This window comes from Phragmites australis, chromosome 3, assembly GCF_958298935.1.
Source record: "Phragmites australis chromosome 3, lpPhrAust1.1, whole genome shotgun sequence".
Classification (NCBI taxonomy): domain Eukaryota; kingdom Viridiplantae; phylum Streptophyta; class Magnoliopsida; order Poales; family Poaceae; genus Phragmites; species Phragmites australis.
Window position 1 is genome coordinate 37,086,441 of NC_084923.1, and position 13,136 is coordinate 37,099,576.

Genomic DNA, 13,136 nt, shown 5'->3' on the forward strand with positions numbered 1-13,136 from the left:
TATTGCGTATGTCCCCGAGCCGGAGATAGGGATCACGCACGACCAGTTTGCTTCGTGACTGGCCCTTCTTCAAAGGGTGGCTGAGAAGATGAGCATGCGTGACCTCATGGAGGAGTTCACCATGTTGCGCATTCGGCCCCTTCAAATGGGCTGGGACCGCGCCTTCGAGGAAGGTGTGGAAGAGTGGCCGAAGGTGTACTCTGCCCCCCCCCCCCTCGTCAGCTCTGGTGAGTCCTCTTTGTTTGTCTAGTTTTTAACCCACGGATGTGAGCCTCCTTTTTCTTTCAGAGAGCTGCCTTCTGCTAGAGCGTGCAGTGGAGATCGCGGTGACGATCCTGGGCCCACCTACTCACACAGAGAGGGAGCGGCGGGTGGCTATGGCACAGAGCTGGGAACGGTACAACCGCATCTGCTTTTTTCTTGGAGTGGAGGCTCCGGCGTGGCGGGATCCGCCGGAGCCTAAGGCTGCTAGGAAATGAGCACGCGCCGCTCCCGTGATCCACGCAAGGCCACTCCGGGCCCGATGGCCTTCTGTTTCCAAAGGTTCTCATAGCGGCTTGACGGCTGAGTTGTTTGAGGTGACGCTGGTCCGCAGGAAGCGTCAGAGGCGGGTCGGGAGCCCGGGCAATCTGTTTGGAGGTGAGGGTCAGCTCGGTGGTGGTGACCGGGGGAAGGACTTGGTCTCTCCGGATATTGCCGGCCATGGCCAGAGCTGGAGAGGAAGCGTGGCCTCCATGGAATACGATTTTGGGTTTGCTGGGTCGAACGTCGAGGACGTTACGGGCCCTTCTATGAGGGGTTTTGAGGGACTTGGTGAGGCGTTGTTGCTTCATTAGCTATATCATGTTTTGGTCGTGCACCAGGATCTTGACCTGTGTTTCTTGGTATCTTGCAGCGACCATCGAGGTGGATGTGTTTTCGACTCCCTCCCTAGAGGCTTCAGAGCCTCGACAGGGGTCGGGGACTCCTCCGGATGTGCCCCTGAAGACCTCGGGGGACACAGCCTTGTTTCCGCGGAGCCCCAAGCCGGCTGGTGACTTGGCCCTGGCGGCCAGTGCTGGGGGCATTGTGCCCTCCACGGGGGCTCCCTTCGCGGCGGCTAAGGGGGGCCCTGGCCTCGGGGTCTTTACTTTGGATGACTTCGCGCTGCACTCGGAGGCATCAAGGGCCTTTGTTGCGACTTCCTCCCTTCTCCGGAGTGGAGAGGTCAAGCAATCGTTGGCCCAGCATCCTTTGGGGGAAGTAGAGACGCGTCTGGTAGCGGTGGCCCTGCAGGTTAGTAGTTTGAGTCATGATTTGCCGAGTCCAGTGTCGGGTTCTGAGTAGCTCATCTGGTCCTTTTTCTTCTTTTGTTGTGCCTCGTAGCAAGTAATTTTGACAAGGGTACTGGAGGAGGCACAGAAGCAGGTGGAGTCTTCGGAGGGTCACCTTCAGGGGGAGGCGGCGCTCCATGATCATGAGGGTCTCCGGCGAGAGGAGGCTTTGAAGTGGTAGCGCGCTGAGGTTGAGGCGTGGAAGGCTGCTGAAGATCTGCGGGAGGTGAGGGAGTTCGCCAATGCAACCAACGCAGCCCGTATGTCAGCTGAAGGTGATGTTGAGATCCTTCGGGCTGCAGTGGGTGAGGTGCAGCGAGATCGGAAGCAGGCTCAGGCATCGGAGGTGGCACTGCGCTCAGAGTGCCAGTAGTTAGCTACTCTGAAGGCCCTTCGCTTCGCGTCGTTGCTCCGTGGGAGCGGTCTTCGCGTGTGGATGCGCTGAAGGTGTAGCTCTATCGTAGGCTGTCTATTTTTTGCTTTCTTTTCTTTCCGAAGAGGGTCAAAGTCTTAGTATGTTGTTTACCCCCTTCCGCTTCATGTACTTGGTCTTTTCCTTATCTAATAGAACCATGTCTGTCTTCTTGTGGTTCACCCGTGTTGTTCCGGAATGTTCGTTCCTTTGAGGCTAACTGGAGTCTGATCTATGTATATTGGTACGGCGGCACGAAGCCGAAGGGAGCCTTGCTCGTATCTGGGATGGTGCCTTCAGGGAGGGATCAAGTGCGTCCAGAGCGTCTGGGGCTACTCCATCCATCCAGCGGCGGAGTCGTTTCGTTATGCCCCACGATTTCAAGGGGCGTGTGGATCCAAAGGTGGCCGCCGATGTCTTGGTCAAGATCGAGCTGGAGGGCCCCCTTGTGTCTGCTCCAGATGTCTATTTTGTTGTAAAGGATGACTGGTGTGCAGCCCGAGCAGCCCGGAAGGTTGTTGGCTCACGCTTCTTTCGATGCCTTGTCCTCACCCGAGATTCTTACGGAAGGGTGGCTTCGGAAATCCTTGAGCCTATTCTGGCCGAGGTGAAGGTGGAGGAGGTACAGGCTGCGGAGTCCCCGCTGGAAAAGTAGGGGGAGAGTTGGATTTCTCGACCTTCGACTCGTATCCCTTCCCAGCGGATCCTTCGTCTTCCCGAGGCCAAGGGGGCTTCCTTTTAGGTAGCAGCTCCCTCCGTGGAGGGGATTCACGTCGACCCCCTATGCACAGTTACTAGGGTCAATTCTACAGGTCCCGTGGTATCTCTAGGAGGTGTGGCAGTCAAGCGCCCTTGTCCTCCCGTAGTACTTCAGGGAGGTGTAATAGGCTAGCAAATTTGCTAGGCATAGATTCGATGTACAGTGGTTAGCTGAATGCAAACTCTTTGTATGTCATGTATGGATAAACTTGCGTCTGTGTTGGCTTTGTTTTTTGGCATTTATAATTTGTTGTATAGATGATTCGTTATCGAATCAACGCTTCGCCTTTGCCCTCTATCCCAGCCCCTTCGCATTCTGTGGCTGTTAGCGGCCGCGGAGTGCAAGATCCGAGGGGTAGTGCATTGCGTTGTGTGTGAGTAGGGAAGAACCTATCGTTTAATAATGTTTCAATGTGCGACGCCTTGTAATACGGAGGCTAGGCCTTCAAGATATCGGAGGGGTCAAATGATTTTGGCATGGAGACTTTTAGTCTTCAAGGTGCCGGAGGATCCTTACTTTGTATGAATCCTTTTTGGCACGGAGGCTAGGCCTTCAAGATGCCGGGGAGGTTATCCCTCCACCACATAGGTCAGCCAGGACTTAAAGATGACGGAGGGTCTTATACCTGTCCTACCAAGATGCCTTCAAGATGCCGGAGCGATCTTTGCCTCTCTACCACGTAGGTTAGCTAGACCTTAAAGATGACGGAGGGATATATGCCTGTCTAGCATGGAGGATAAGCCTTCAAGATGCTGGAGCGATCTTTGCCTCTCCGTCACGTAGGTCAGCTAGGCCTTAAAGATGGCGGAGGGATATACTTCTCCAGCACTGAGGCGGTGCCTTCAAGATGCTGGAGGTTTTTACCTCTCCGGCACGGAGGCAGTGCCTTCAAGATTCCGGAGGGTCTTCATAGGTTTTGTGTGAGGTAAGGGCTTTTTCTTTTTCTTTTTCTTTTGGAAGGTAACACCTCTAGGTTTGGTGGCTATTTGTGGGTGTGTAAACCTATAGTTTTTTTTATTACTCGGGATTTTTGGAGAGGACTGAGGCTGGGGTTGTCTATACATAGTATTTGCGGAGGGTCTCCACGTTCCAACTGTGTTCAAGAGGGGTCCCTTCTGTATCAGCCAGGCGGTAGGATCCGGGCCTGTTAAACCTGAGGACCAAGTACGGGGCATCCTATTTATTGCGTAGTTTTCTCGGAGCTAGGGCACATCAAAGTACTAGGTCGCCGGGCTTGAAGCTTCGTGGCGCAACCTTAGGATCGTACCAGACTTTGGTTTTCTTGATGTAATGATCGAGATTCTGGACGGCATGGAGCCGTGTGCCTTCGGTGAGATTGAGGGAGAGCTCTATTTCTCTAGTAGTTTTTGGAAGTTGTACTCTGAGTGAGCATCCCTTGATCTTGGTGGGGGTCATGGCCTCATCGCCATATAGGAGGTGGAAGGGGGTGAACCTGGTGGCTCGTGTGACAGTGGTGCGGATGGACCATAAAACCTTAGGAAGCTCTTTGACCCATAGGCCTCGAGCTAGGCCGACGAGTCGACGATTTAAGCCGGAGAGGATGTTGCTGTTGACCCATTTGGCAGCCCCGTTGGACTGAGGAAGTCGAACTGCGGCAAAGCATAATTCGATGCCGAGGTCATCGCAGAATTGTCTGAAAGGCCCGGAGGCAAATTGCATGCTGTTGTCGAATGTGAGCTATCGTGGGACGCCGAAGTGGCAAATTATGTTCTTCCAGAAGAATTTCTGGACATTCTTCGATGTGATCGCCGTGAGTGGCTCGGCCTTGACCCATTGGGAGAAGTATTCCAATGCTACCACCGCTTGCTGAAGGTTACCTTTGGCACGGGGGAATGGTCCGATGAGGTCCATGCCCCAATGAACTAGGGGCCAGAGATGAGCGATTGGATGTAGGGGAGCCAGGGGCCGGTGTCATCGGCGTCCCGCCCACTGGCATCCTTGGCAGGTGCGAACAAGGTCTTCTATATCAGACATGATTGTAGGCCAATGGAGCCCCTGGCGAATTGCCTTGCCAGCTAGGGCGCGAGGCGCTAAATGATTGCCGCAAAGGCCTTCATGTATCTCCCGGAGGAGGTTGGTCCCTTTTTGTCTGGTAATGCAACAAAGGAGGGGAGCGCAGACACCAGTCTTGTAAAGGGCGCCTTCTATTAGATGGTAGCCCCTAGCGCAATGCTGAATGCAGCAGAGCGCGATCGAGTCTTTTGTCTCTTCTGTTCTTGTGAGCAAGGATATGAGGGGAGCTCTCCAGTTAGTGGTTTCGATGGGGAGGTTGGTGGCGGCCATCTCATTAAGGGTTTTAGCAGCCGACTAGTGTAGAGTTTCGAGCAAGGCGCCCAATGGTGGGTCTTTGCCCGTGGCGGTAGCTTTTGCTTGGGCATCTGCCTCGCTGTTGTCCGTTCGTGGTATGCTCCGTATTGATATACCGTGGAAGTGTGCTTCGGCCTTGCGGATGGCTTCGAGGTATCTTGTCATGTCCGGATATCGAGCTTGGAAGCACTTGTTGACGTGGCCGGCGATGATCTGGGAGTCGGTCCGAATGATGACTCTGGCTGCTCCCAAGGCTCGGGCCTTCCGGAGGCCTAAGAGGATAGCTTTGTATTCGGCTATGTTGTTGGTCGTCTTGAAATCCAGGCGAGCAGCGAATTGGACTTGCTGGACTGTGGGGGAGATGAGGATCGCACCGGCTCCGGCTCCCATGGAGCCATAAGCTTCGTCAGTGTAGGTAGTCCAGATGTCTTGGGGAGGGGTAGCGGTGGGTTCGACGGGCGCCGGAGTCCATTCGGTGATGAGGTCTGCCAAGATTTGGGATTTGATGGCAGTGCGGGCCACAAACCTTACCACGAAGGGGGCTAGTTCTACTGTTCATTTGCCGATGCGTCCCGTCGCCTCCCAGTTGCGAAACATGTCACCAAGTGAGTAAGAGGTTGGAACAGTGATGTCGTGGGTGAGGAAGTAGTGCTGGAGCTTGCATGAGGCCATCAGTAAGGCGTATGCTATCTTTTTGAGCTTGGTGTAGCATGTCTTAGCTCCGGCTAAGGCCTCCGAGACATAGTATACAACCTTTTGGGTAGAGTGGCTATCACTTTTCTCCTACATTACCAGGGCGGCACTGACAACAGAGGCAGAGACGACCAAGTATAAGATCAGCCCTTCGCTAGGGAGGGGCATCACAAGTATTTTTAAGTGAGAAAGGTGGGCCTTGATGGCCTTGAATGCAGCCTGGCACGCCAAAGTCCAGTTGAATGGTTCGGAGCCCCTCACTGTTTTAAAGAAGGGGAGGCTGTGCTCGGTCGATTTGGTGAGGAAGCGGCTGAGGGCTGCGAGGCAGCCGACCAAGCATTGTACTTCCTTTGGATTAGTGGGAGGTAACATTTCTGTGATGGCACGAATCTTGCCCATATTGGCCTCGATGCCTCTTCGGGAGACTAGATATCCCAGCATCTTTCCAGCCTTAGCGCAGAATACACACTTCTCCGGGTTCAGCCGCACGCCTATAGCCCGGAGGCTATCAAATGTTTCTTGTTGGTTGGCAATGTTGTTGGTTTCGATCCGGCTTTATACCACAATATCTTCTACATAGGCTTCGACATTGCGGCTCAGTTGTTGCTGTAGTACCTTGTGCACTAGGCGAGAGAAGGTGGCCCCAGCAATCTGAAGACCGAAGGGCATCCGGACATAGCAGTATACTGCAAAGGGGGTAATGAAGCTGGTCTTGATCTCATCCTCCATCGCCATCAACACCTGGTGGTACTAGAGTAGGCGTCCAGGAAACTTAGTCACTTGCAGCCAGCGGTGGAATCCACTAGCTGGTCAATGCGAGGAAGGGGGTACGGATCTCGAGAGCATACTTTGTCCAACAATGTGAAATCGATGCACATACGCCAGTTTCCACTGTGTTTCTTGACCAGGACGGTGTTGGAGAGCCAATCGGAGTGGATGACCTCTCGGATAACACTGTCCCCGCTCTGGGGACAGCTTGCGAAGCCCCTGCATACGTGCCTAGCCTTCAGGTCAACCTGAAGAGAGTGTTCGATAATGGAGTGGTTGACTCCCAGGAGATCCTGCGGGGACCATGCGAAGGTGTCGAGGTTACCCTGTAGGATGATCAAAAGCTGGGCTTCCTGCCCGAAGGTGAGGTCCACCCTTATTTGGAAGGTCCGGTCGGGTTGGTCTGGATGCACGGGGACACACTTTATGTCCCCCTCCGGTTGTGTCCTTGTAGCGCAGCGGTGCCCGGGATGCACCGATGGCAGGTCCTCGGAGCCCTCCTTGGTCACGGTGTGGATGTGGCGGACGGGGAGCGGAGCAGGGTGCCTGTACTTGATGCGCCTAGCCAGGTCTTGGTCGCCATGGATGGTTATTAGCCCCTAAGGTCTGGGCATTTTCTAGCAGAGGTAATTACGATGGGGTACAACTCCAAATCTGTTCAGAGTTCCTCGTCCCAGAATGGCGTTGTAGGCGTAAGGTACGTCCACAATGTCAAATGTGATTACTTCGGTCCGTGCTACGGGGCCCTCGCCGAAGGTGATCGGGAGTTCTATCTGTCCCAGGGCATCGAGGGGGCCCATTGAATCCTTGGAGGGATTTGTGGCTTGGTGAAACCTGGCTTCATGGGATTCGGAGTTGGTCGAAGGCATGTATGAAGAGGAGGTCCGCTGAGCTGCCCCCGTCAATCAGTATTCTCCGGACCTCGACTTTGGCGATGTTGGCTGAGATGACTAGGGCATCGGAGTGGGGAAATTTTACCGCTTTGGAATCGTCGATGGTGAATGTCACGGGTGCATCGGCCCATTCGGGGGCCTACCGATGGATGCTGGTTGCTCCGATGTGGTGCAACCTGTGTGTGTAGTCTCATCGTTACCGTTTCGAAGTGCAGACAGAGCTCCCTCCGCCGGTTATAGCGAGGATGATCTATTTGCTCCGTGTCCCTTTGTCGTTGTACCTCTTTGCGGATGATTAGGGTGGAGAAGGTAGGGCCAACTGTGGAGGGTTCTGCAAGGCTAGATGGTCGACTCACCGGCCGGTCGGTGGCCTGCGATTCTCTGATCGTTCCTTGCTGGCCCCCTTAGTCGTGGCGAAGGCTGCCTGCCTCCCGAGGTACTCTTCTCGGAAGGTGGTGAGGGTCCGGCAGTCATCATTGTTATATCCTCGTCCTACACCATGTAGAGTGCACCAGGATTCCTCCTCGGAACACTGATTCGGAGCACGGCTTTGCTCCGAGAGGCCTCCGGGGCATCCTCGGCCACATCCCCTGGGATGGTTTTGGTTTGCAACCCCGTGGCTTGGGCTGATGTTGTTGATGTTTTGGCATTGTCGCTGCCACCCCCTTTGGACCCGGAGGTATGAGCCTCCTCAAAGCCCCTTTTTCCTGGTAGGGAGGGGGCGTGTGACGATCCCGCCTGTGAGTGTGACTTCTCGGGGTTGACACAGGAAGTCTCGGTAGCTCGCGAGCGCCTTCGGTGGAGTTTTTCCTCCTCTGCCCGTGTATATTCCTCAAACTTGCTCATGAGGACTTCCACTGTGCGTATGGGACGCCGGTTCAGCCGATCGTATAGGGGGCCTTCGGCCAAGCCCTGGGTTGCGGCACCGGTGACCGAAGAGTTCGATATGCCCCTAATCTGGGCCTTGGTCTGGGAGAACCTTTGGAAGTAATCCCGTTGGATTTTGTCCGTCTCCTACCTGATAGTGAACAGGCTTCTGAAGATTACTGGCTCGACGAAGGTTCCCTGAAAATTGCTGCGGAAGAGGTCTTTAAGTTAGGACCACACGTGAATGGCGCCAGGGACCAATGCCAAGAACTAGCGTATGGCTGCCCCTTCTAAGGCGATAGGGAAGCATTTAGCCATGGTGGCCAGTCCGCCCCCACTAGCCTCTATGGTGAGGGTGTAGGAACGGATGAACTCATTGGGGTCTGAATCGCCCTTTAACTTAGGTTTCTTTGGGGTCTGAAAGCCCTCCAGGAAGGGCGTAGCCTGCAGGTCAGCCTACAGGGGAGAGTCGTAGTCTTGCAGGGGATCCTCGCGATGCCGGCCCCGAGGCTCCGGAGGCCAAACGGGTAGGGTCCTGGTGTCGAAGAGTTCATCTGCCCGTAGGGTTTGGGTCAGAATAACGCCGGTCATCACAGGGGCGGCGGTGATCATGCGGGTAGCTTGCTGCTCGACACACAGGGCCATTTGCAGTTCCTTCATATGGGTCAACAGTGCCGCGAAGCGTGATTGACGCTCGGCTGGAATGGTGTTTACTGCGGTGGCGCCGGCCGCAGCCCCTAGGTGCACAGCAGGGGCCTCGCCTTGCTGCTGGGTCTTTGGGGTAGAGGGCCCTTCTGTATCGACCGCAACTATGGTCATGGCTGGGTCGACTGTGGTCGTAAGGCCCTCTTTCCCCCAGTTGAGGGGCCATCATCGACACGACCTGTGTTTAGTCGCCCGGATTGTCGCATGGGTGTGACGGGGGCTTAGCCACCGTTGCTGCGGCCTTGGTGGTCTTCTTCTTGGGTGGCATCCTACCTCTCTTAGCACTTCTGTATTCGAGTCCCCATGAACGGCGCCACTGTTGGAGCAAGAGTTTGTCTTGCCCTAGCAAGTACGGCGATAGTTTCTTTTAAGGAGGAGACTCAAGCTTGGAGACGAGGTTTGAGAGGAAGGAACACCACAAATGTATTGATAGTAGAAAAATAGATCGGTGTGGGGGGGTATCACATCGTGGTTTAGCGCTTGGGCACCTCTATGTCCTATGTGTTGCCTTGAGCGTTCTCCTTGTGACCTCCTCTTCCCCCGGATGACCACGACCCCCTATTTATAGGGTGGTACGTAGCTTAGTGTACAAGTTATCACAATGTACAAATATCTAGGACCTGATCAAATTATTGGGTCTTATCCCGGATAACTACTTTTTACCCTGCATAGAGAATAAATATCTACTATAGTAACTATTATGGTGCCTGCACCCTGAGGGGTGAGCCGGTCGCCAATTGCAACCCGGTGCGGCGCTGTTAGGGGTGTCAGGATAACCTCCAATGTACTGGGGTGTCAGGACGGCGTTCACTAACCTAGGTATTTAATGCCTGTCACTTCCTTACAAGCAAAAGATGACTGGCATTCCCCTTCTGGCCGATCTTTCTTGAGGCTTGATGACTCACCCAGTAGCCTTTGGGAGGCCTGCCCAAGCCCCAGAGATGGGGGCTCTGGGGGAGGCATGGCTTTGAAAGATGGAGGCTTCAGGAGGAATGGCTCCTGGAGAGGGAGGCTTCGGGAGGCATGGCTCTGGGAGATGGAGGCTTCGGGAGGCATGGCTCCGGGAGATAGAGGCTTCGGGATGTATGGCTCCCTGGGCATAGGCTAGCTGAGCCATGGGGCCATAGGGGGTCCTTAACAACGACCCCTAACAGACTTCTTCCTCTATGAATCCACTTAGGAAAACAGTTTTGACATCCATTTAATACAACATAAAACCTCGGGATGCCGCAAATACAAGGAGGATCTTAATAGCTTCTAGCCTAGCTACTGGTGCAAAGGTCTTTCCAAAGTCTATCCCCTTTACCTGAGTGAAACCATAAGCTACTAGTCTAGCCTTGTTTCTTACTACAGACCCATCCTCCCCCTGTTTGTTTTAAAAAATCCATTTGGTGCATATGGTGTGAACATTTGGGGGTGGCTCTACTAGGACCCAAACTTGGTTTCTCTCAAACTTTTCAAGCTCTTCATACGTGGCATTGATCCAACTCGAATCAGATAAAGCATGTCTAACATCATGAGGTTCAAAAGAAGCAATAAATGCAAAATAGTGAAATGAGCATGAGAAATAGATTTGGACCTCGTTACCCTCTCACCAAGGTTGTTGATCATCAGTTGTGGGGGGTGTCGCTGCTAAATGTGTTGAGGGGCTTCACGCGAGTTGACCTCCTCCTCAAACATTGATGGCACAGGCTCGAAAGCAGCTGAAGTAGAAGTAGAGGCCGCAAGACCCTCTACCAGTGTCGAGGAGGAAGGAACTAGCTCGAGAGCGAGTGTAGTAGTAGGAAGTAGTGGATCATCCTTGTCATCCCCGAAACATGGAAGGTCATTGTCTACAAAAATTCATTCACTCATCTCAGGATCACCTGCACACTCAAAGAAAGGGCTAGCACAAGGAATTGATTCATCAAAGGTCACATCACAGGACTCCATGATAGTGTTAGTGTCAAAATTAAAGACCCTGTAAGAATGACCATAAAAAGAATACCCCAAGAAAATATCATCGGAAGAACGCGACTCGAACTTGTTAAGATTGCCACGTTTTAGGATGAAGCACCGACACCTAAAAAACTCTCAAATACGAAACCTTCGGCTTCCTCCCAAAATTCAACTCATAAGAAGTCAAATTTCCTAGGAGTCCTATGCTCATTGAGCATAGTCCTAGTCATTTCCACCAAAGTGCAATTCTTCCTCTCAACCACGTCATTCTGCTAAGGAACGCGTGGGGCAGAAAATTGATGCTCAATACCATTCTCAAGACAGAAAGCATCAAAGAGATAGTTCTTAAATTCGATGACATAACAACTGCAAATTATTTTCAACGCACTAGGGAGTTCTTTGAAAAAACTCAAAGCCAAGCTCCGAAAGTGTGAAAATGCTTTATCCTTGCTCACAAGAAAGAAAACGCAAGAGTAGCAAGAGAAATCATCAACAATTACAAGTACATACCACTTCCCACCCGTCGAACGAACTCGGGAAGGACCAACAGTGTCCATATGGAGAAGTTCTCCCGATTGTTCAATCATCACCAGATTGACTGGTGGGTGAGAGGCAACAATCATCTTGCCATGCCGACAAGGTGCACAAACGAGGTTCTTCTCAAACTTGAGCTTAGGCAATCCTCGGATCAAGCCTAGTGCACTCAAACAAGTAAGCAAGTCAAAGCTCATATGCCATAGTCTCTTGTACCACATCCAAACCTCAGAAGAAGGTTGAACAATAAAACAACGAGAAGAACCAAAGGACTCTCCCAACTCTGGAAATTCGGCAAATCAAAGCGCCTGAAGAATCAAGAACTCAAGAAGCATCGTGTTTGAAACGCACTTCCAAGTCCTCATCTAACAACTGAGATAAAAAAGCAAATTGTATCCTAGATGCTCCACCAAAACCACATCCTTAAGAGTAAAACTCTCATTCACCCTTCCTTTCTGATCATCCCCGAAAGTGATGTACTCGTGCCGCTTCGTCAGGGTGAGGCTGGAGAACCACGATGTATCTCCGGTCAAATGGCGTAAACAACCGAAGTCAATGAGCCGCTTGTTCTCCAGGCCTCCGCCTGCCACCTACACGTAAGAAGAGTAGTAGGTGGATGGCTCAGTACTAGGGTTAGTAAAAAACGTTTTAGGAATCCAGTACTGGGTCATCCGCCCTGAAGCAGTAAAAGCATCTACATGCAAATCAACACTAGTACACTGGGGGCAAGAACCACAAAGAGAAAAATATGATCCGCCAAAGCGCTGGAACTCAAAGCCTCTTACACATGGATCAAAACCATATGAGTCATGGTAAAATCCACACTAGGAACCACCTCTAGGAAGTGACTGAAAAGCGCTAGAAACTCGTGGGTAGGAGCGAGGAAAAGACTCATGTACACCAACAGAGGGGCGGAATATGTCCCGAGTACTCCACTCCCACTCACGCCGCTCATCCCTCCTGCGACGAAAGCAAAACCCAACCAAGTGACCCTCTCTCTGGCAGTAGGTGTAGTGGTAGCGTCTCTCGGGAACTCGACTGTCAGTCACTCTAGGCTATCTCACAGGGGCTATCATATGAGACTGTGAAGATCTCTTGGGTTGTGGTGCAGGCTTTTTCTTGGTAGGTTGTGGTGTGGGTTTCTTCTTGTTGAGTTGTGGTGTGGCATTAATTTTAGATTTCTCAGCTTCTAGGGTAGTAGATGTGGTGAAAATAGTCTTACTCTACCCATTGTAAGCCACCCTCTCAAAACCCAACACAAGAGCCAAATCCGCCTTATCGGCACACATCTTGGTCTTCGTCAAGATCAAATTCATTTTGCCCTTGCTTTGTGAGCATTTCTCCACTAGAGAAAGGAGATACTCATTCTCGGCTAAAAGCTTCTCAACTTGCCCTCTAACGCAGCTGAGTTTGTCCTGAAAGATGATGTAGGTGGACAGTTTGGCTGCACATCCTTCGAACTCCCAGTACTATCCAATCTAGATTCCAACTCCTTGATGCACACTGCTTTCAGTTCGACATCCTTTGCAAGCAAAGGACAATTCATACAAGCGCCTAAGAGAGTGGATCTAGACTCCTCCTCATAGAGCTTCGTCTCAGCAGTCTCAAGTCGATATGCAACTTGAGCATGCGAAGCCTGAAGCTCTGCAAGTTCTGTCATAACCACCAATCAACTCTCACACTCCTCATCATCACGCCTAGACCTAAGCAATGCAAGCTTAGAAGAAACAGACTCATACTTAGGCCTAAGATCTTTCAACTCACGCACAGCTTTCTTAAGTAACCTATCCTGGCTAACGAGAGCATCATTCAAGGTATCGACTTGGATGGAAAGCTAGTCGTAGGAAGGTAATACCTCGGAGGGATCAAGCTCGGGATCACTGTCGTTGTTGTCGTCCGCCATTAAGCAGAGGTCGGTGAGGTCC